The sequence below is a fragment of the Microtus pennsylvanicus genome, chromosome 1, assembly GCF_037038515.1.
Source record: "Microtus pennsylvanicus isolate mMicPen1 chromosome 1, mMicPen1.hap1, whole genome shotgun sequence".
NCBI classification, from domain to species: Eukaryota; Metazoa; Chordata; class Mammalia; order Rodentia; family Cricetidae; genus Microtus; species Microtus pennsylvanicus.
The window spans coordinates 219,785,649-219,808,764 of NC_134579.1; positions in this window are offsets into that span (position 1 = coordinate 219,785,649).

The following is a 23,116-nucleotide window of genomic DNA, read 5'->3' on the forward strand; positions in this document are numbered from 1 at the left end:
AAAGGTAAAAAGGAAAGAAGAGTTGAATTGGAGAGCAGAGGAATCACGGAAACAGCATCCATGGACCACTGGCCTCTACACATCACATGGGCTTACACAAGAGCACACACACGGGCCCCTCCCCTCAACCGCTGCCTTCTTATCCCCATACTTATGTTTCTACTTTTCCTTTTAAATGTTTTACTTGCTGAACTTCCCCTATACCCAAACAAAATGTCCCACGGGGCCTCTCCCAATGGCTTTCATCCCATTTGTTCTCGGTACATCTGCGAAAAGATGGTTTATATGAAGTGGAAAAAGTCTGGTTGCAAGGGATTTCATCCCTCCCCTCAGGCCAGACACAATTCTTTACGTTAGTGTTGTTTTCTCAGGTTCCATTTCCTTGATGTCCTGTAGCTCCCTGATGCTTCTGCTAGCTCGTTTTGGTGTGGCCCTCCTGGCAGTGGGAACAGCCTCTGTCACCCTGAATCAACACTAAACCCTCTTCTCACTGATTACTTCTGTCTCTCCTGCTTCTACCCCCCAGCCCTCATCCCCTCACCTTCCTGGGTACCCTCTCAGTTTTACTCTGTAACCAGATCTTCTGCTTACGGAGTTGTAACGGTTATTTTTCAAAAGTCTCTCCAGGAACGCAGGATGACAATCACATGACCACAATCGCAGCTGATGAAATTAAATTCTCCTCCTGATAAATTACCAGAGGACCTCCCTCTTCAATGGACCTGACAGCATCCCGTCCGGCAACAACCCTCTTCACCTTAAGAGTCTCTTGCCTGTAATGAGGCAAAAGAGGCGGCAGGAGAAAGCTCTTGAGCTGTAGAATTCTCAGGTCCCATTCTCAGAATGCTTCAGGAGGTCTCTGGAGGTAGCTTTGCTAACGTGTGCCACTTTTAGCCGGTATTGTTTTTCTCCCAGGGGACGCAAGGCTTTAATGAACAGTATTTAACCTGAACAGTCCCACAATACCACGCCCCTGGGGACTCTGCAAGCACTTCCTGTCTCCAGGCTGGTGGCCAAGACTTACTCAGGTGGCTCCCTTTCTGCAACAGATGCTTTAGTCCTTTGACCTCTCACTCTTTTAAGTTCCGCTGAAATTAAAATGTTACTTGCAGTATTCTTGCTCATTGTATACTGTGATGGAAACATCTACACAATTTGGATAGACATGTGACAATCTAAATAAGACTTTGTGATTGATCTTTTTGAGAATCAATTAAACTAGTGCTTTTATTTGCTGTGCTGTAAATTCTAGACTGGACACTATTTTAAAGGCAGGTTTTTTAAAAACAATTGTATATATTTGGTTTTTCATCTTTTGTATGTGCAAGTGCACACATTGTGAATGACAATGTGTGTGTGTGTGTGTGTGTGTGTGTGTGTGTGACTTCTCTCCTTCTGCTGTATGTGTCTGGAGGGTGGAATTCAGTTGTCAGAATGATCTTACTGCTCTTACCTTCAAGTGCTAGGACTACAGATGGAGACCTCCATTTTGTGGAACAATCTTTTTGTACACTGTGAAGCCATGCTGCTCTATTGCTTAAATAAAGAGCTAAATGGCCAGTAACTAGGCAGGAAGAGGTTAGGTGGGACTTTCAGACAGAGAAAGAGCTTGCTGGGATGAAGAAGGGCAGAGTCACGCAGAGACACAGGGAGAAGCAGGATGAACGTGTCATACCAAGGAAAAGTGAACCACATGGTAGAACTTAGATAAGGGTTAAATTAAATATGGGTTAATTTAAGTTGTAAGAGCTGGTTAGTAATGAGCCTAAGTTATTAGCCAAACATTTATATTTAGTAATAAGTCTCTGTGTGGTTATTTGGGAGCTGGGTGGCGGGACAGAAAATTATGCCTACACCTCGACACATATTTATTAGAAAGAGGTACTTTTGATACCTGTGTTTGATAGAATATAAACTTAAATGCAAGTAGGCAACTCTATCTATCTATCTATCTATCTATCTATCTATCTATCTATCTATCTATCTATTTAATTTTTTGCTGCTATGCCCCTTTCAAGGCAGCCTTCTCCAATCTCTCTAGAATATTCTCTTTGTGTTGTTTTGCTTCACTTTGGCAAGTAAAAATATGCTTAAACTGCCAGTGTCTTCTGGCTAAACTCTTTCCTTCAAAAAGAAACAGGAAGAAACTTCCAACTGGTAATGTATTTGAGGACTTTGATAAGTCTTGATAAGCTAAGCTACTGAACTTTATCTCCAGCATACTCTTGCTTTTCCTTTTAATTTTTTTTTTGGTTTCAAGTGTTTTCTTTTTCTCCTTTTTGTTTTTACTTTGTTTGTTTGAGACAGAGCATGTAGCCTTAGCTGGCTTCAGACCATATCTAACAAAGGGTGACTCTGAATGCCTGCATCTACCTCCCAAGTGCTGGGATTACAGACCTATTCTTGCTGTTTGTGATAGGACTTGGCCATGCCAATACACGCATAGCTCCCTTTATCCACTCTCAGGAGTCAGTATCTTTTAGACTTTCCAGTTGTTCGCAGTATTTTATTACTTAAAAGGTTATGGTATGTAGTCCTTTTGTATGTATTATGAGATGTGCAAGTATTTATAGGATGAATTCATAGAACTGCAATTACCAAGTCAGAAAATGTGTGCATTTATACACACCTGATCAAGACAGTGTTCCCAGCATGCTCTCCACACACCCTCTTGGTCAGCGCTGTGACTTCTGCTTCACCACATAATTTAACCTTAACCAGTCTGTAGATGAAATACAGTGTTTCTATGGTTTGGAGTATTTTTGTTTGCTTTGGTTTAGCTATAGTTTATATATTTTTTATTGTCGTTTGGAGACGAGGCTTCACTTTGTGGTAGTCCAGGCTGGCCTAAAATTCAGAATCCTCCTGCATCATCTTCCTAAATTCTAGGATTACAGGCACACACTGCCACACGCAATGCAGAATCAAGGGTCTTTCCATCACTTCCAGCTGGCAAGACGGCTCAGCTGGTAAAGCTGCTGGCTGTGAAAACAAAGACTCTGCACTTGATTCTCAGAACCGACATAGTGGATGCCCCAACTCATCATGTGGAGGCCTTGACGTGTGTGTGGGACATACATACAATGAACAAATTAGTAAATGCAATAAAAATTTAAATATTTTTAAAAGAAGATTATTAGCTTAAAACGTCCAAGGCCCATTCATTGCTTTAGAGAGGAAGTTTTAAACTTCTTTTAAAAAATGTTTATTTTTATATGTGCGTGAATACATGCCATATTTGAGCATATTTTTGAAGGCCAAAAGAAGATGTTGTATCTTCTGGAGCTGGAGTTACAAGCACTTGGTTACGAGTTACAGGTTTGACCTTCTAGAGGTGAGCTATAGGCAATTATGACTTAGACTCAAGTCCTCTGAGCTCTGGGGCTATCTCTTCTGTCCTAAGTTTTTAATCTTTTTTTATGGAACTGAAATCAAACCCAGAACCTCAAAAATTCTATGCTTTTATTTTAAAAACCAGAGTATCTTCTAAAAGAGAAAAAAGAATTTCCAACTTCTCTTGAAAAATCTGAAATCTAGCAACTCTGGGCCTACTATGACCAGTGAATAGTGACTGTCTGCATAGACCAGGTGTATATCCCACAACGGACAACCGTAATTCCTTGTGGCTCTTTGAGAGTGATGTGAGCATCAGCTTCCCGCACAGTCCCATGTACTAACCTCCGTGATCTTTCTGCTGGAGAGAAGGCCACAAAGTGTGAGAAGAGTGGACAAAGCAGAACCGAGAATGTTATTCACCCCACATTCGGGTTCCTTTTCCTTTCTTCCTCCTTTCCTCCCTCCCTCCTTTTTTCCTTTTGCTTTCTTAGAGCTGAGGGTTGATGTGCAAGGTCCCATACACACTGATGCTGACCCAGAACTGCAAACCGCATCCCCTTTATTTATTTATTTGTGTGTTTGTTTGTTTTTCATTTTTTGAGACAGGGCTTCCTCTGTAACAGCCTTGGCAGTCCTGGACTCTCTCTGTAGAGCAGGCTGGCCTGGAGCTCACAGAGATCCGCCTGCCTCTGCCTCCCAAGTGCTGGGATTAAAGGTGTGCACCACCACCACCCAGCCCTTGTGACATTTATAATGACGAGTACAAAACTTTTAAAACTAAAAGAGAAGTTACTTTCTCCAATATCTAAAATATTTGCGGTCACATTGAAACTAATTTGAGTTATAAAATTAGTTGACTTTCCAAAGTCCACTAATAGTAGCTACCTCAGAGGTAGGTGTGAAGGACAGAAACCCTGATTGTCCACACCCAGTGGGGAAGAACAAGTAAGCCTCTATAAATCCCTACTCTGCACCTTGACCTCTCGAGCTCCAGTAGCATCTGGAGCTCAGACTTCAGACATACAACTAATTTCATCTGCAGTGACAGTCTCTAAGAAGGCATTCGGTGTTACCACAAGAGACATCTGCACTGATTCGACACGAAACAACCGCAAATCACTCTAGAGTGGAGCTTTCCAAAAACAAAGCTGTTCTTAAAGAGGATGATGTCATAATGAGGCCATATATCAAGGGCGATTGCCCAACATGTGGCCTGAGGATAGTAAGCTCATTACAGGTTTTAGATGACTCACCACGGTTCCAGTTGCTGGACAGTGTCTTGAGCGTACATTGGCAATGAACTCCGCAGTACATAGAACATTCTGGCACCTTTTGTTCATAAACCATTGCAGATTTCCTCGTGTCTCACTTTGTTTGTTTTCCATGGCGTTATCCCAGAATTCCCCTGAGGGTAGCGGAGCATCCTTCTGCACGCATCCAGCTGTGTCCTCTGTTGGCTTTCTCCTCTCCGCACTCTCTTAGCGTCTTACCTGCTAAGAAGGACCGACGGTTGTGATGCAGAAATCACCAAACGAAACCAAAGTATTCTGGCTGTCTCACTCAAGTCGTATCAGGAGAATGGGGACTCAGTCTACGTTCTGTCCTGTTTCCAAGGACCTCCTTCCGCTATTTAAAAACATCAATTTCCTCAGCCTTGCCATCAAAGTTCTTCGTCTGTCCTAGCCATTCTCTCAAGATTGGCTCGTGATTTTCCCAAATTACTGTTCTATAAAATTGATTTTGTGAGTTTAGTTCTGGCCTTACAAAAGAGATTTGAAGATTCAGCCCCGGTACTTCAGAACGAGAATGAGTCCATATTTAGAAAACTTTTTTTTTTTTAAACAGAGGTAATTAAGAATGAGGTCATTAGCGTGGGCCCTAATCCAATATGGCCTGGCCTGTGTTTTTTACTTTACAAGGGAGAAACTTGGACACAAAGACAGCAAGAACAAAAGGGAGGGTATATGAAGCCAGAAGAGGTAAGGAAGGGTTTCTCCCATGATTGCCATGACTTCCATTGCTAGCAGCGGTGGGCTGAAGTTGTTTCAGGTCACCCAGTTTGGAGCACAGTTAGCTGCCCAAGGAATACAGTTGCCAAGTAAAATCAAGAGTTTTGTTTCCTCTGCCCCCATTTATCTCCCTTGCTTTTCTTCTTAAATCCTACCCACTTTTGTTTGTTTGTGACATGGTTTCTTGTAGCCTGTGCTGTCTTTGAACTCTTGATCCCTCTGCCCTTCTCACCAGGTGCTAGGATTACAGGCATCAGCCACCAAGACAGGAAGGAATGATTTTTTTTAAGGGACAATGTCAAGGAAGTAAGATATGACACAACTTCTCAAATGTGTAGGGAGACAGACATGTTACAGACAGAAGCATTACAAGTTTAAGATCATCCCAGCTGGCTGGGTAGTGGTGGTGTGTGCCTTTAATCCCTGCACTAAGGAGGCAGAGGCAGGTGGATGTCTGTGAGTTTGAGACCAGCCTGGTCTCTACAAATCGAGTTTCAGGACAGCCAGGGCTCTGACCTTACCTTTAAAAAATGGAGCGAGAGAGACAATATAATCCCCAGCCACAGAGAGAGATCAAGGTCAGTCCAAGCAGTGTGGAACCCTGTTTAGATCCAAGCTCCAAAACATTCCTCAAATCTTTTTTTTTTTTTTTCGATACAGGGTTTCTCTGTGGCTTTGGAGCCTGACCTGGAACTAGCTCTTGTAGACCAGGCTGGTCTCGAACTCACAGAGATCCGCCTGCCTCTGCCTCCCGAGTGCTGGGATTAAAGGCGTGCGCCACCACTGCCCGGCTCCTCAAATCTTGAGATCCTGTATGATATTTTGTGTTCTTGATGCTTGATAACTGTGTTTGGCTGATGAGATTGCATGTTTGCTCAAACTACACTCTAAACAGAATGTCATGAATGCGGATACTTCTCGGGTGAGGAGAGCAATGAACTCTGCTTAGGAATTCAGTGAGACTTTCTAAAAACATTAATAACTCACTGCATAATCTTTTAAAAATTTATTTATAGTGATCTGGACCTGGAGTTATAGATGTTTGTGAGCCAGCACATGTGTGCTGAGGACCAAACCCAGGTCCTCTGCAAGAACAACAGTGCTCATAATCACTGAGCTATCTCTCCAGACTCTCAGTTCTTATATGTACTTAAAAATAAAATTGCATGGCTAGACATGTTGGTAATGCCTATGATCTCAGCAACTGGTGCTGCAGCAGGAAGATCAGGAGTTTGAAGCCATCCTGGGCGACATAAGATGCTGTTACAAAATTCGAGAAGTCATTGTTTTTTACCGCAGCGTAGTACTCTAATGTGTAGATATTCCACACTTTCTTCATCCATTCTTCCATTGAGGGGCATCTAGGTTGTTTCCAGGTTCTGGCTATTACAAATAATACTGCTATGAACATGGTTGAACAAATGCTCTTGTCATATGATAGGGCATCTCTTGGGTATATTCCCAAGAGTGGTATTGCTGGGTCCAGGGGTAGGTTGATCCCGAATTTCCTGAGAAACCGAAACACTGATTTCCAAAGTGGTTGCACAAGATTGCATTCCCACCAGCAATGGATGAGGGTACCCCTTCCTCCACAGCCTCTCCAGCAAAGGCTATCATTGGTGTTTTTGATTTTAGCCATTCTGACAGGTGTAAGATGATATCTCAAAGTTGTTTTGATTTGCATTTCCCTGATCGCTAAGGAGGTTGAGCATGACCTTAAGTGTCTTTTGGCCATTTGAACTTCTTCTGTTGAGAATTCTCTGTTCAGTTCAGTGCCCCATTTTTTAATTGGGTTAATTAGCATTTTAAAGTCTAGTTTCCTGAGTTCTCTATATATTTTGGAGATCAGACCTTTGTCTGTTGTGGGGTTGGTGAAGATCTTCTCCCAGTCAGTAGGTTGCCTTTTTGTCTTGGTGACAGTGTCCTTTGCTTTACAGAAGCTTCTCAGTTTTAGTAGGTCCCATTTATTCAATGTTGCCCTTCATGTCTCTGAACATGGCGAACAATGAGGGCTGATGAGAAGCCAAGGACAATGGCACGGGGTTTTGATCCTACGCAATGTGCTGGCTTTGTGGGAGCCTAGCCAGTTTGGATGTTCACCTTCCTAGATATGGACAGAGGGGGGAGGACCTGGGACTTACCACAGGGCAGAGAACCCTGACTGCTCTTTGGACTGGAGAGGGAGGGGGAGAGGAGTGGGAGGAGGGGGAGGGAAATGAGAGGCTGGGAGGAGGTGGAAACTTGTTTTTTTTTTCTTTCTTTTCTCAATGAAAAAATAAATAAATAAATTTAAAAAAAGATGCTGTTACAAAAATAATAACTACGGGCTGGAGAGAGGGCTCAGCTGTTAAAGGCTAGGCTCACAACCAAAAATATAAGAGTTTGGTTCCCAGCACCCATGGCTGTCTCTCCAGACAATAAAAAAAAATAACTAACTAAACTAACTAAATAAATGGGGTGCTGGAAGACAATTCAGTGAGTAAACTGCTTGCTGCTCAATCATGAAGAACTGAACTGGGTCCCCAGGATCCATGTGAAAATATCCAGGAAACAGTGCTGAGGGTTTGTAATGCTAGCACCTGGGAGGTAGAGAGGGCCCGATCCCTAGGACTCCCCGGCCAACCAGTCCAGGCCAGAGAGACAACCTATCTTAAAAACAAAACAAAACAAAAACCCTACGTGGATGGCATCTGAGAAATGACACTCGTGTTATCTTCTGACCTACATACTAAGCCCATATATACACATATGCACACATACACACAGGCACACATGTACACACAAACACACATAGATAAAAAAAACCAGAAAACAATGAGCTAGAGAAAAAAGGAAATAAAATTGGAATCAGAATATGAACCCAATGTTTATCTCACTATCTAAATTGCTTAATGATTTCTATATTTAAATAATTGCTTAAAACATTTTTCCTGAGTATATAATACCCCATTCATGTGCTTATCCTATAATTTATTCAACAATTTTAGTTACTGTCATTTATTTGTAATCTTGTTTGCTAGGATTAACATTTACATTTTCTGTTGTTTTTATATTTGCTTTGTGTTTATAAGCGCATGTGTGCCATGCACATGTGTGGAAGTCAGTCACTTGCAGGAGCGATTTCTCCCATTCCACAATATAAGTTACATACCTGAGGCTTGGTGGCAAACACCCTTCTCCACTAAGCATCTGACCAGCCGTCATCCAATCAGTAATCACAGGGAGTAGAAGCGTTGCCCCGCGAGCCTTGAAAAATAAACGGTAGCAATTGTTGTCTCCTAAATTTTCAGGAGGAGAGCCTGCCATGTAACCTTCAGGGCATCTGTGATTCTTTTCTTGAGTACTTTCTGGAAAAGGAATGAGTAGCTAGGATGGATGTATTTGTGTTCCTAACATGGGGCACTGATTTTCTTTTCATAACTGATTATTTTGATTTAAAGTCCCATGTGCAGAATATAAAAAACTCCTATCATGATATGCTTTAAGTATTTCAGAATGTTTAATTGCTGCAATGGTCAAGCTGGCTATTATATTTGTTATAAATTGTTATTATCATTGTCAACCAAAAGTTCTTCATTCCTTTAAAGTCTATTTAATTTTATGTGTATGTGTGTTTGGGTCTGTGAGTGCACTCCTGGGAGTGTTATGAAATACCCAGCTTGTTATATAAGTACCAGGCTCCCATAGCTCCTGGTTACACAGCATGTACTCCTAACTGCTGAGCCATCTCTTCAGCCCTGCTAGTCCATCACAATTTTAAACATCTAAGGTAAAATGTGTATATTAGTGAATTATAGTTCGTGAAAGTCCTGCTTCAGTTCTTCGGCCATTTTTCTATTGTAATATCAGCTTTTTTTTTTGATGGAGAAAGATGTTAATAAGTAGACTTTTCTTCTTAGATTTGGGTTCAGGGTTTTTGGGGGGTACATATGATAACTGTCTTTCTGGGTCTGGGTTACCTCACTCAATATGATGTTTTCTAGCTCCATTCATTGGACTACATAGTTTCCTAACCCCTTAGACCCATTTCCACGTCACTCCTACTATCCAGAGAAGCGTTTTGGTGACATTAGGAATAGGGAAAGGAGGCTCCCCTAGTTTGTTTTATAGAGCTGTGATAAAACGTGACCAAAAGCAACTTGGTTGAGAAAAGGGTTTGTTTAAACTTAGACTTGATAGGCTGTCACTGAGGGAAACCACGGCAGGAACATTGCTCACTGGCTTGCTTGCTCTCCATGGCTTGCTCATCTTACTTTCTTATACAACCTGGGACCATCTGCCCCTTTGTGGCATCACCCACACTGGGCTGGACCCTCCCACATCAATCATTGAAGGCGTAAGTCACAAACAATGCCACACCAATGTGGGATTATGATTAATAGGGTGATATTTATTTAAAGGGGAAAAAACTTACAGATCACTGTCCCAGGCAACGGCCCTCTACGCAACGCAACCAGGAGTCTAGTCGCCGGCGGAGCAGGAAGTGAAGAGAGAGAGGAGAGGGAAGTGGCCGCTTTTTTAAAGGGAGAGAGACCACGCCCCAAGGGGCTGGTATCTCAGCGGCGATAGGTTGGAGGAGTGGGAGGACCTCCCGCAACACCTCCCCCTTCTGTTTAAATAAGAGAGTTCTAAACCTACTATGAAATTATATACAATAAGTACAAATATCCTATTCTAACTAGCTTAGGTCTTGTATAATAAATAACTTGGCCAAGTCATGAGAGAAAGTAACTACATTTATATAGTCTTCAACCCCATCAAAGATCTGAGAAGGGAAATAATGTTACCTGGGTAATTAGGAAGTTCAGTAAAACAACTTCCAAAACATGCATCAAATCACAGAGACAACTAGCTACCTAGGCAATCACCCAAAGTCACATTAGCAGCGTTGAAGCAACCAACTTTGGCTAAGGCCTAACATAACTGACACACCATTTTCAAAGGCAAGCAACTTTCAAAACTATCTTACCCTGTCTTGGCAGGATAAGACAGCCCTGTTTTATCCATTGATGCATGCTCTGTATCTTTGTCAGTGGTTGAGGTATGGGCATTTCTTTGCCCCAAGGCCAGTTCTGCCAAAAAGAAATGCTCCAGGTGGAGTGTCTTTGGTGCTCAACATTCTCTCGGGAATAGAGTGGTGTTGCCAGGAGCAATTGTGTCTCACTACCACAAAACTCTGAGTTAGATTAAAGGCCATTTTCTACAGCTCTTTGAAGAAGTTGAAGATTATCTATCTATACTGAGTATAATCTCTATATATCTAAAGAACCTGATTAGTCTAATTGTAAATGACAAACTTAGATGACTATTAGTCTATATAATTCTCAATATATATCTAACTTAAAGACTAAGACAACAAACGACTGTGAAACAAATGAGGACAATGACCTCCAAATATAAACAATGTACAAATATACATTGCAGTAGGTAAATATATATCAATACACAAACATTATATAAGTATCTTAATCAGAGGTAGAAATGTACACTGCAATATGGTAAATATATACAATATATATATATCAATACAATATATGTCAATACATAAAAATGTTTTAAACAGAGGTAGAAACATGAATGCATACAATAGTCAATACAATTTAACTTTGTATCAATATACAAGAATCTATATCAATATATTTGTCTAACAACAGTAACTCACAATTACAAATCTATTATCCCATCATCCCTCTTTTTTTTTTCAAAATGATCCCTGAGCTTATAAAATTCCTCCCCCAACCCTCAATCGTATACTAATTATAATCAACCCCTAAATGATGTCCCTAAACCCAAGGGCAAACTTTACTGGGAGAGGGGATGCCGTCCTCTAAAATTACTTCCAGCTGTCATAGGGGCGACGTTCTTTCTGGGGGATCCTGTGAAAGTAAAATGATGGTTAAATTTCAAGATCAATGTCTTTTAAAATTGCCAATAGTCTCTGAGTATTTTGTGCAGGTCTGGCCAAAATGTTGTATAAGATGTGCACCATTTCAGCTAACCAAGTTGGAACTGTCTTGTGCAGCTGGTACCCAAAGCAGGTCTTGTTGTAGCGCTATCAGTATCATGACGTCATATCAACCAGGTGGAGTTGTTGTTATGGGGCCCCATCTTCTTCCTGGAAACTTCAAATGTCACTTCAGGAAAAACTCATTGTTCATTATGAAAAACTTAAGCATTAATCATATAGACATATATATATATATTCAATGAAAGACATGATAGATATATTCAATGAAAAGTATGATAGATATGAAGAAAAGCAAAGATGTTTTCTAAACTCATATTTCTTTCTGTCCCATATCATGGCTCTTGACATGAGACAGAAACTCCAGAAACTCTGGGTTTTTCTCTTACTAACAGGCTTGGAATTGGAGAAGGACTGAGCCAGAGTCCAACTTCAAAACCAGCTTTATAAATTTAGAAATATGGTTTAATATTACTTACACAACCCTTTCGGTTTTCTTGATATTTCCTATTGGGCAGGTATTTTTCCATCTGTCAGTATCCAAATATCCAGGGTCCCTTGAATTTTTCAAAGATGAGTGTTTTCCTGTGGAGATAAGAACAGAACCCTGCCCCCATTCTATATGTTTTTCTTACCACCTGTATGAATATCATCATTGTGGATGAGTTGTCATTTCTCCTTTCCAAGAGGTTTCTCCTCTTCAAATCGAAACTTTATTAATTTTGATGGTATCCACAATTTTTCTTCTCCTGTGGAAACAAGAGCAAAACCCCTTCCCCAACGTAGCACATCTCCTGGCTTCCATTGAGAGGTCAGCACATCTTTGAAATAAATCGGTTGATTTAGTTCAGCAGACTTTTCCATTATCCAATGTCTCTCTGCTGCTGTCGTTCCTTTCTCATTAGCGTTAAGAAAATTCAAGGTTAATAAAGCATTATGTAATCTATTTCTGGGGGTATTTTCAGTCCCTTTCTGTTTGTTCAGCATATCCTTTATAGTATGATTTGATCTTTCTATAACTGCCTGACCTGTAGGATTATTTGGTATACCTGTAATGTGTTTTATATTATAATAATCAAAAAAGCGTTTCATTTTCTTAGATACATATGCTGGACCATTATCTGTCTTTATTTGTGCAGGTATACCCATGATGGCCATAACTTCCAATAAATGTGTGATTACTGAATCAGCCTTTTCTGAGCTCAGGGCAGTAGCCCATTGAAAACCTGAATACGTGTCTATGGTGTGGTGTACATATTTTAATTTACCAAATTCCATAAAGTGGAACACATCCATCTGCCAGATTTCATTTCTCTTAGTACCCTTTGGGTTACTCCCTGCAGGCAACGGTGTTTGATTATAGAAAGAACAAGTAGGACATCTCTTTATAATGTCTTTAGCTTGTTGCCAAGTAATGGAAAATTCTTTCTTTAGGCCTTTACTATTGACATGATGCTTCTTATGAAATTCTGAGGCCTGCAACACACTTCCAATCAATAATTGATCAATCTCAGCATTGCCTTGGGCTAGAGGACCAGGCAGACCTGTATGGGACCGGATGTGTGTTATGTACATCGGACAAAGCCTGTTCCTGATTATGTCTTGTACCTGGATAAACAATGAAGTCAACTCTGTGTCATCTGGTATAAATTCAGCTGTCTCAATATGCAAGATAACTCTTTCTGCATATTGTGAATCTGTAACTATATTAAGAGGTTCTTTAAAATCCCTTAGCACCATAAGAATGGCATATAATTCTGCCTTCTGGACAGAATTATAAGGGCTTTGTTCCACCTTACTCAATTCATCTGACTTGTAACCTGCTTTCCCTGATTTATTTGCATCAGTATAGAAAGTACGGGCTCCAGTTATTGGAGCATCACGTACAATTCTAGGAAGAATCCAAGAAGTTCTTTTTATGAGGTTAAGTCTACCACTTTTGGGATAGTTGCTATTAATTTCTCCCAAAAAATTAGCACAAGCTCTTTGCCACGGTTCATTGTCTTCCCATAACTTTTTTATTTCTTCAGTAGTAAAAGGCACTATAATTTCTGCTGGGTCTATACCTGCTAGTTGACGAAGTCTCAGCTTACCTTTTATAATTAATTCAGAGACTTTTTCCACATAAGTTTTTAATTTTTTACTTGGTTTATTAGATATAAATATCCACTCTAAAATAATATCTTCCCTCTGCATTAGAATCCCTGTAGGAGAAATTCTGGAAGGCAATATGACTAGGATGCAGCTAAGATTTGGGTTCACCCTATCCACATGTGCCTCCTGTAATTTTTCCTCAATCATTGTCAGTTCCTTTTCTGCTTCAGCTGTCAGTTCTCTTGGACTATTCAAATCTTTATCACCATCTAAGGTTTTGTTTAAATGAACTACTAGATCAGGTGTTATCCCAACAGCTGGTCGTAGACTGGAAATGTCTCCTAACAATCTTTGGAAGTCATTAAGAGTCTTTAAGCGGTCTCTCCTAATTTGTGCCTTTTGCGTTTTAATTTTCTCTAACCCTATTCTGTAACCTAGGTAATTAATAGAATTTCCTCTTTGAATCTTTTCAGGGGCAATTTGTAATCCCCACCTAGGCAAGACTTTCTTTACTTCTTCAAACATCCTTTCTAAAGTATCTTTATTTGAATCAGATAACAAGATGTCATCCATGTAATGATAAATGATGGACTTGGGGAATTGTTTACGAATTATTTCCAATGGCTTACTTACAAAATATTGGCACAGTGTAGGACTATTGAGCATACCCTGTGGGAGGACAGTCCACTGATATCTCTTATTAGGCTGAGAATTATTATAAGTAGGCACTGTGAAGGCAAATTTTTCTCTATCCTTTTCTTGTAACGGTATAGTGAAAAAACAATCTTTCAAATCAATAACTATAAGAGGCCATCCTTTTGGTAACAGAGAAGGCAAAGGAATTCCAGACAGTAGTGGGCCCATAGGTTGAATTACTTTGTTGACAGCTCTTAGATCTGTCACCATTCTCCATTTACCAGATTTCTTTTTTACAACAAACACAGGAGAATTCCAAGGGCTGGTTGATTCTTCAATATGGTGAGCATCTAGTTGCTCTTGCACCAGCTGTTCCAATGCCTGTAGTTTATCTTCAGCTAGAGGCCACTGTTTGATCCATATTGGCTTCTCAGTTAGCCATTTTAAAGGTAGGGCTGTTGGTACCTCTAAAGGTTTGGTATTTGCTGTATGTTCTTGTACAGCCTGAATGGCTGGTGACCTTTTTCCATAATACCTCATCATATCCTTCCCAGAATTATGAATTCCTGGAAATACAGGAATGTTAATCTGGGTATTCCATTGCTGTAGCAGGTCACGGCCCCATAAATTTATGGCAATATTGGCTATATATGGCCTTAGTCTTCCTATTTGCCCTTCGGGCCCTATGCATTCAACCCATCTTGTGCTTTGTTTTACACGAGATAGGGTTCCAATTCCTAGGAACTGAACATCTACCTCTTGAAGAGGCCAATTCGGATGCCAAGATTCTGGGGTAATGATACTTACATCCGCACTTGTGTCTAATAAGCCTTCAATAAAAGTGCCATTTATACAGACTCTTAGCTTTGGTCTTTGATCATTAATAGAAGTCTGCCAAAATATACGTTTACTCTGTCCTACTGGGTTTTTTGACTCATCCTCCACACGTAATTCATCATTTAGACCAATATTACTTTTTACAGCAGAAATTGAAGCTTTTAATTTTCTTGGTGAGGCACGTTCTCCACTGTGACTGGGAATGACTGGGCCACTGTTGGCTTGGGGGCCTGCGAGAGGCCCCCCATGGAGTTTCCCGATGATATCGGATTGCCCCGTCTATCTGTTGTTGACCTACATTCGTTGGACCAATGCCTGCCTTTACCACATCTCCTACATATACCTGAAGGCCGAGGTCTCCTATTTTTGTCATTCCCAGAAGAGATATTATTCCTAGAAATTCTTTGCCTGCAATCCCTTTGTAAATGTCCTAATTTACCACAATTAAAACACCTGGCAGTTTGATGTCTCCTCATTGCTTTGGAAATCACTTCTCCTACCCAAGATTCATCATTATAGCTAAACGTCTCAACATTCATCGTATGCTGAATCCATTCATCCATAGGTGCTGATCTAGACTTTAAAGGCCCAATTATCTTTTTGCATTCTATGTTTGCATTCTCAAAAGCTAGAGATTCAAGAAGTATTCGTCTAGATTCTGGGTCTGTTACCCCTATGTCCAGAGCCTTAATCAATCTTTGCAAAAAGTCAATAAAGGGTTCTCTCTGTCCCTGCCTAATTCTGGTATATGATTCAACCCTTTTTGCTGGATCTTGTATCCTATTCAAAGCATTTAAAGCTGCTTGGTGACATAGACACAGTACTTCATCATCATAAAGAGCTTGGACCTGTGGATCAGCATATTCTCCTGCACCAAGAATTTGATCTTGGGAAACCTCAATACCTTTTGCTCTTCCTTGCTGTTCCATATGTTTGGATTCTTCTCTGAAATAAATTCCAAACATCAAGGAAGGTCCCTTATCTAAAACTGCAGACACTAACTGATGGAAATCATGGGGGATAGCTCTAGCATTAGAAGCCCAAGTCTTTATCATTTCCTTTACATATGCATTGTGCAAGCCAAAATTAACAACAGCTTGCTTAATTTCTTTCAGATCATTCATTGCTATTGGTGTCCATCTAGCTTCTCTGACTCCCTTTGAGCCTTTAGAAGTTGACGCTTTGTCAGAATCAAGTATAGGGTATGTCGCTAGAACCCTGGGTAAGCCAGTTCTAATAGCTGGTGGAGGCATTGTATCCTGTCCTTGTGCCTCCTTACTCTGTTCACCAGCTGCAATAATTTCTCCAATCTTTTCAAATCTTTTTATCATTGTCTCTCTTAAATCCTGAATCTCTTGACCTGTATATATTTCCAGTGATTTCACTGAGGTATCAATTTTTTGGTCCCCATTCTGCACCTGTGATTCCAAAGCTTTAATTTTTTCCTTCAAAGATAACATGTCCTCCTTAGACTTTTCTTGTATATCATGTAGATTCCCATCTTGGAGGTACATTCTGTCTGTTACCTTATCAAAACTTTGTGATAAACTCTGAAGGTCAAATTCAATAGCCTGAACCCTTTCAGGTAACTTTCTAATACCCTTGGATATGGAATCAATTTTGTCTGTCATAGTATCCACTTGTTCAGATAACCTCTGATTTTCAATAATTTTAATCCTGTCAATTAGTTGTTCATTATTAGTTCGTAAAGATTCTATCATTCTTAGGAGTGCCATATTCTTCCTTAATGATAGAATATGGAAAAGAAAACTGAAGCCTAGTAACAAGCAAATTAAGGTAATCCCATAATCATATAGACCTTGTATGATGTAATTCATTGTATTAGTAAATACAAAATTACTAATCCATTGTATTAGTGAAAACAAAGCAGTAAAATTTGCGTTAGAAACGAAAATTGCCATATTACCTATTGTCCAGCAGGTGGCGCTGTTGCAGAATCGCGATGAAAACATGGTCCTGTTTCAGTGCCTTAGTAGATGTTAAAAACTGGAAAACGCAAGTTTCTCAACAAAGTAAATGTAATTAAATCAATTCCAGAGATGGAACCAGAAACCCAGAATCCAGGGGTAGAGAAGAGCAATCTGGAAGCTGCTTATGCCTCCACGTGACAGAGTCACCCTGAGGGGTTGCAGCTTTCAGCAACCGCGTGCTCTGGTTCGCGCCACTTTAAGAGCTGTGCTTGCAAGGGAGATTTAAAAACAACTCAGAAAAGAGCAAACCACGGGAGGCCAAGGCCGCCGCTGCAAGGCACAGGCAGCGGCTGAGGAAGCAAGGGCTCCCGCCAAGCCAAACTTCCGGCCGCCAAGCCGAACTCGCGGCTGCGAGCCGTGAGAGGTTCTAAAACCAAACGTTGGGTGCCAAAATGAAGGCGTAAGTCACAAACAATGCCACACCAATGTGGGATTATGATTAATAGGGTGATATTTATTTAAAGGGGAAAAAACTTACAGATCACTGTCCCAGGCAACGGCCCTCTACGCAACGCAACCAGGAGTCTAGTCGCCGGCGGAGCAGGAAGTGAAGAGAGAGAGGAGAGGGAAGTGGCCGCTTTTTTAAAGGGAGAGAGACCACGCCCCAAGGGGCTGGTATCTCAGCGGCGATAGGTTGGAGGAGTGGGAGGACCTCCCACAACAAATCATTAACCAAAATAATTCCCCATAGACTTTCCTAAAAGCCAATACGATTAAGGCATTTTCTCAATCAAGGTTTTCTCTTCCCAGATGACTCTAGCTTGTGTCAGTTGATAAAAAGAAAATAACCAGTACAGTTGTCAACTTGATATACAAAGACATCACTACAAACTATAACCTTCTTTGCTCACCCCCAAGATGTCATGTTAACAATACAAAACGTAACAGTTTTAAAAGTTCCACAGTCTTTAAAAAGCTCAGTCTCTTTAAAACATCCCATGTCTCTTTAAAAGTCCAAAGCCTTTCAACTGTGGGCTCCTATAAAATTAAAAATAAATTAATTACTTTATTAGTCAAGAACAAAGAACTGGCACTCATTCATAATTAGATCCAAGTACAACCAAAATTCAAAAGAATAAGTAGCTGAGTGTTTGCTGTCTGGGACCCACTATTTTCTGAGCTCCAAAAGGCTTGGCCATCTCCACTTGTCTGATTCCATCCATGGCACACATGGCTTGTCTCCTAAGCTCAGGCTAGCTCCAGTCCAAAGCTACTGTTATCCTTCTTGTGCTGTTTGAAAGAAAAGGATCCCCAAAGAAAGTGGCACTATTAGGAGGTGTGGCTTGTTAGACTAGGCGTGGCCTTGTTGCAGTAAGTTTGTGTCTATGGAGGTGGGCTTTCAGGTCTCATACATGCTCAAAGTACTACCCAGTGTCTGAGACCACTTCCTGTTGCTTGTAAGTCAAGATGTAGGACACTTGGCTACTCCTCCAACACTGTGTCTGCCTGCATGCTACCTTGTTTCCCACCATGATGATAATGGACTGAACTTCTGAACCATAAGGGAGCCTCCCAATTAAATGTTTTCCTTTATAATGTGATCATGGTGTCTCTTCACAGCAATAGACGATACCTAAGATGCCTTGGGATAATGCTCTTGTAAACTATAAAGATTTGTCACTCATATTGGTTTAATAAAAGGCTGATTGGCCAAGAGCCAGGCAGGAAGTATAGGTGGGGCAACCAGACTAAGAATTCTGGGAAGAGGAAAGGCAGAGACACAATTGCCACCCAGACATAGAAGAAGCAAGATGGGAATGCCTTACTGAAAAAAGATACCAAGCCACATCGCTAAACATAGATAAGAGTAATGGATTAATTTAAGTTGTAAGAGCTAGTTAGTAATAAGACCAAGCAATAGGTCAACCAGTTTATAATGAATATAAGCTTCTGTGTGTTTATTTGGTACTCAGTGGGTGGGGGATCAGGCAGGATAGAACTTTCCATTTGCACAAAGACACTTGATGTCCCATGCTTCTGGCATCTACAATATGCTGGAGTCGCCACTGTAAGGGAGTGTAATGAACCTCTCCTGTTCTCTCTTCAGGGATTCCAAACCTGCCACGCAGTGCCAAATCTCAACTTCTCTCCATGACTTCTTCATCTCTTCAAACCCAGCACTATGTAGGTGACATTCCTACACATTTCCAAGTTCAATTACCAGCATGAGGTGCCGATGTCCCTTCTGGACCATATCCTCTTTGTGCTGACCATGAGCAAACACTTCCCAGAGGATCTCACCTCAGTGATGCTGTGTCCTTTGGTCACCCACGATTCTTCCTCGAGGACGTCAGTGCACCACCATGTCTGCTTTTCCTTCTTCTAACATGTCGATTGATATCTTCCAATAAGAAGGACCTACCTCTTCTCCCTCAATTATTTGTTTATTCAAATGTGCCCACCGGTCTTTATTTCCTGTCTTTTGTCCAGTCAAATGAAAATTCAGTAAAGCCATGAAATAAGTGCAAATGCCATTTAAAAAGATAAATTATAAATAATTTAAAAAATTTTGCACCAATATGTAAAATCAAATAAGATAGTCAAAGAACAACACCAGTGTTAATTGGGATGAGATGCAGAGCTAGGTGTAGTGGGGCACACAAGCCTGTAATGCAGACCCTGGGAAACTCAGGCAGGAGGGTCTTTAGTTCCAGCAACCTGCTTTACAAAGTAAGCCCTTCTGTCAGAACGGGGAGACAGGGATCTGAGAGGAGGGGGATTCCTGGCCTGGGGGGACTTGAATTTTTTACTTTAAAATTATTTTTGAGAATTACATATATGAAATATATTTACATCATTTCCTCCCCTCTCTCTGTCCTCTTCTAGCTCCTCCCAAGCACCTTCAAATGTATGACCTCTTTATCAATTATAAATATAGGTGTGTGTATGTATGTATATATGTATGTATGTATATGTAAATATACACTGCTGAGACCATTTAGTGTTACTTACGCAATCATGTGTTTAGGACTGACCACTTGGTAGTGGATAATTTATCAAGGAGCTCATACCTGGAGAAAACAGAGCGTCCATTCTCCCAGAAACCATCAGCTGCTTACAGTGGCTCACTTAGGAGTGGGGCCTTGTGAGAGCCTTCCTATCCACACAGCCACATCAACTGGGGTTGTCATGGTGCAGGTATTGTTTAGGTGACCATAACTAATGATTTATTTTACTTTGAGACATTTTTCTCTCCAACCAAAGTACTCATTGTTTTTTGAAGAATATTCAGCAGGTAAATTGCTGGGTTGGAAACTGGTGCCATCAAATGCTTCCACCTTATGAAAAACTACCTCTGTACTTACTTCAGCAAAATACTTTGCAAAATAAGATGTCTCGGTAGCAAAGTTATATACACTGAAATAAACCCTGTTTTTATGTAAAAGACAGAAGCATGGACTCTGGAAATGAGCCAGGTTTTCTTGATGAGCCACGGACAAGACAGCAAACTTGTCTAGACATGATCTTCCACCTCTGAAATGTTTTTAACCCACCTCATTGAGAGATGCCAGACATTAATTAATGTACATAATGGGCTTGAGATCTGTGATTAAATGATTTTATCCTTGATTGAAAACAACTGCTGAGGAGTAATAACCAGATGGAGGAAGATGTGTAGTCAGCCCATGGAGAGAGGCACGGGGTAGTGAACAGACAGCAAAGACAGCAGAGGCCTGGGCAAAATTCTGTGTCATGTGCCAGTTTGGGTGCAGTTCCTTCAAAGAATTCAGTAATACACCTCATCAGCAAAGAGCTCTTCTTCCCTTCACTGAAGTCTTTTGTTTACACATTTGTAGCATTTTGATGAGGCCTAACATACTTCTTCTAGCACTGATTGTTTTTAGTTTATTTGCTTATGTTTAAAATTATTTACTTACTGACTTGCTCACTGTTCTGTTGTTGTGATGAAGCATAGCCAAAGCAACTTATAAAAGGAAGTGTTCAACTGGGGTTTGCTTGCTCTCTCAGAGGCTTAGTCTGTGATCATCTTTGTGGTGAGTGTGGCAGCCGGCAGGCTGGCATATATAGAAGCAGGTGTGACAATGGGAGCAGTAGATCCTGACCCATAAGTGTAAGGCAGAGAGAGAGAGAGAGAGAGAGAGAGAGAGAGAGAGAGAGAGAGAGAGAGAGAGAGAGAGAGAGAGAGAGAGAGAGACTGGGCTAGGTATGGACTTCTGAAACTTCAAAGTCCACTCCCAGTGACAGACTTCCTCCAACTAGACCATACCTTCTTGTAGGAGGAGAGGCCACTTGTTCGTCCTGGCTGCCCAGAATCAAAATAACCACATAGAAACGGTATTATTTAAAACACCGTTTGGCCCATTAGCTCTAGCTTCTTATTGGCTAACTCTTACATTTTAATTTAACCCATTCTATTAATCTGTATATCATCACGAGGTTGTGGCCTACCGGTAAAGAATGTCTCACCTTTAGGCAAGTTCAGCAGTCATTTCTCTGTGGATCTTGCATGTCCAGTTCATACAGCATACAATCAAGCAGTCGAGGAAAGAGCAGTTTCTCGCCCAAATGGCTAAGAAACTCCATAAGAAGCTTCTTCAATGCCCATATTCTTGTTGAAGTAATTGGTGCTGCCAGGAGCAGATGTGTCTCATTGTCATGAAAAGTCCTAAGTTCTTAAACATTTTAAATACCATATTCTGTTTAAAGGTTTGAAGAATGCCCATCCATCTGAAATATATCTATGTACATCTAGAAAATCTAACTAACATGACTACAAGTTTGACTCTCTATTTACCTATATTTCTTAATTATACATTACATCCCTAAATGAGTTGTACAAACACAATACCTTAATCAAGAGCAGAAATATACATATGACAAAATTGACCTTAAGTTTGTATCAATAGGCTAAGATCCCTACCAATGCAAATCTCTATAGCAAATCTCTATTTATGGTAAGTCTTTAGGTAACTGAAACATACCTTAGCACAGATACAAAGCTGGTTAATTCTATGGTGGTTTCCAGTGGAATCGGCTCAAAGATTCTCATGTGTTAGCCTGAGATATTATAACAGTTATGGACAGGAGTGAGAATCGTATTAAGGGTATTCTGCCCTCAGACCAACTCCAGCAATGCAACCACAGCACTGAGGACTCCAGAGATTGTTTTACAGGAGTCCAGACTGTGACCTCGGAAAGAAGCTCCGTCCACTCCCGTGATTCATTTGTTCTTGCGTTCAGCTTCTCGGTGGATGATGTAACTCACGGTAAAGTCTAGCATGCACACAGTTTTGTATTGAATCCTGACTTGGGGAGGGATTATTTGAACTCCTGAGGTTAGTCTTTTTCAGTCTCCTCAGAACCCAATTAGTAAATGAGTTTACATAAGAAAGACTAAGGAAGCTGGGTGGTGGCGGCGCACGCCTTTAATCCCAGCACTGGGGAGGCAGAGGCAGGTGGATCTCTGTGAGTTTGAGGCCAGCTTTGTCTACAAGAGCTCGTTTCAGGACAGCTAGGGCTGTTACACAGAGAAACCCTACCTCGAAAAACAAAACAAAACAAAAAAGGCAAAGATAACTAGCAGGTGGCACCAGGAAAGTGAAAATATCTACCCAGCTATAGCATTTCATTTATTTATTTTTAAATATTTGTTTTATTTATTTATTATGTATACAATGTTCTGTCTGCGTGTATGCCTGCAGGCCGGAAGAGGGCACCAGACCTCTTTACAGATGGTTGTGAGCCACCATGTGGTTGCCGGGAATTGAACTCAGGACCTTTGGAAGAGCAGGCAATGCTCTTAACCACTGAGCCATCTCTCCAGCCCCCAGCTATAACATTTTATTTAATATTTGTTAATATACTAATATAAATCTGGAAATATTAGCTGTCCTGGAGATCGAAATCTATCTCTATCAATGACCCCAATAGTATTTCATGGAAGTAGTCACTGTGATAGCTGATTTAATAGACATTTGCCTAACCCCTCCCTCCACTCGCTGATACCCAACTTGATGATGCATGTGGTCATCAGTCTCTTTCTAGGACTTCCTCCTACTCTTCTTCCCCCAGATGAAAGCGTTCTAAGATTGTAAATGTTCTTCTTAGTGTGTTTATTTAAGCCATATATGATTATCATGTTGTTATTATTTGTTTTGTATAGCCCAGCTGGTTTTCCACTCTCTACACAGCCAGGGATGGCTGTAACGTTCTGATTTTTCTCCCTCAGCCTACAGAGTGCCGGGGTTACAGGCACAAACCACCACAGCCAGCTTCATCTAGCGCCA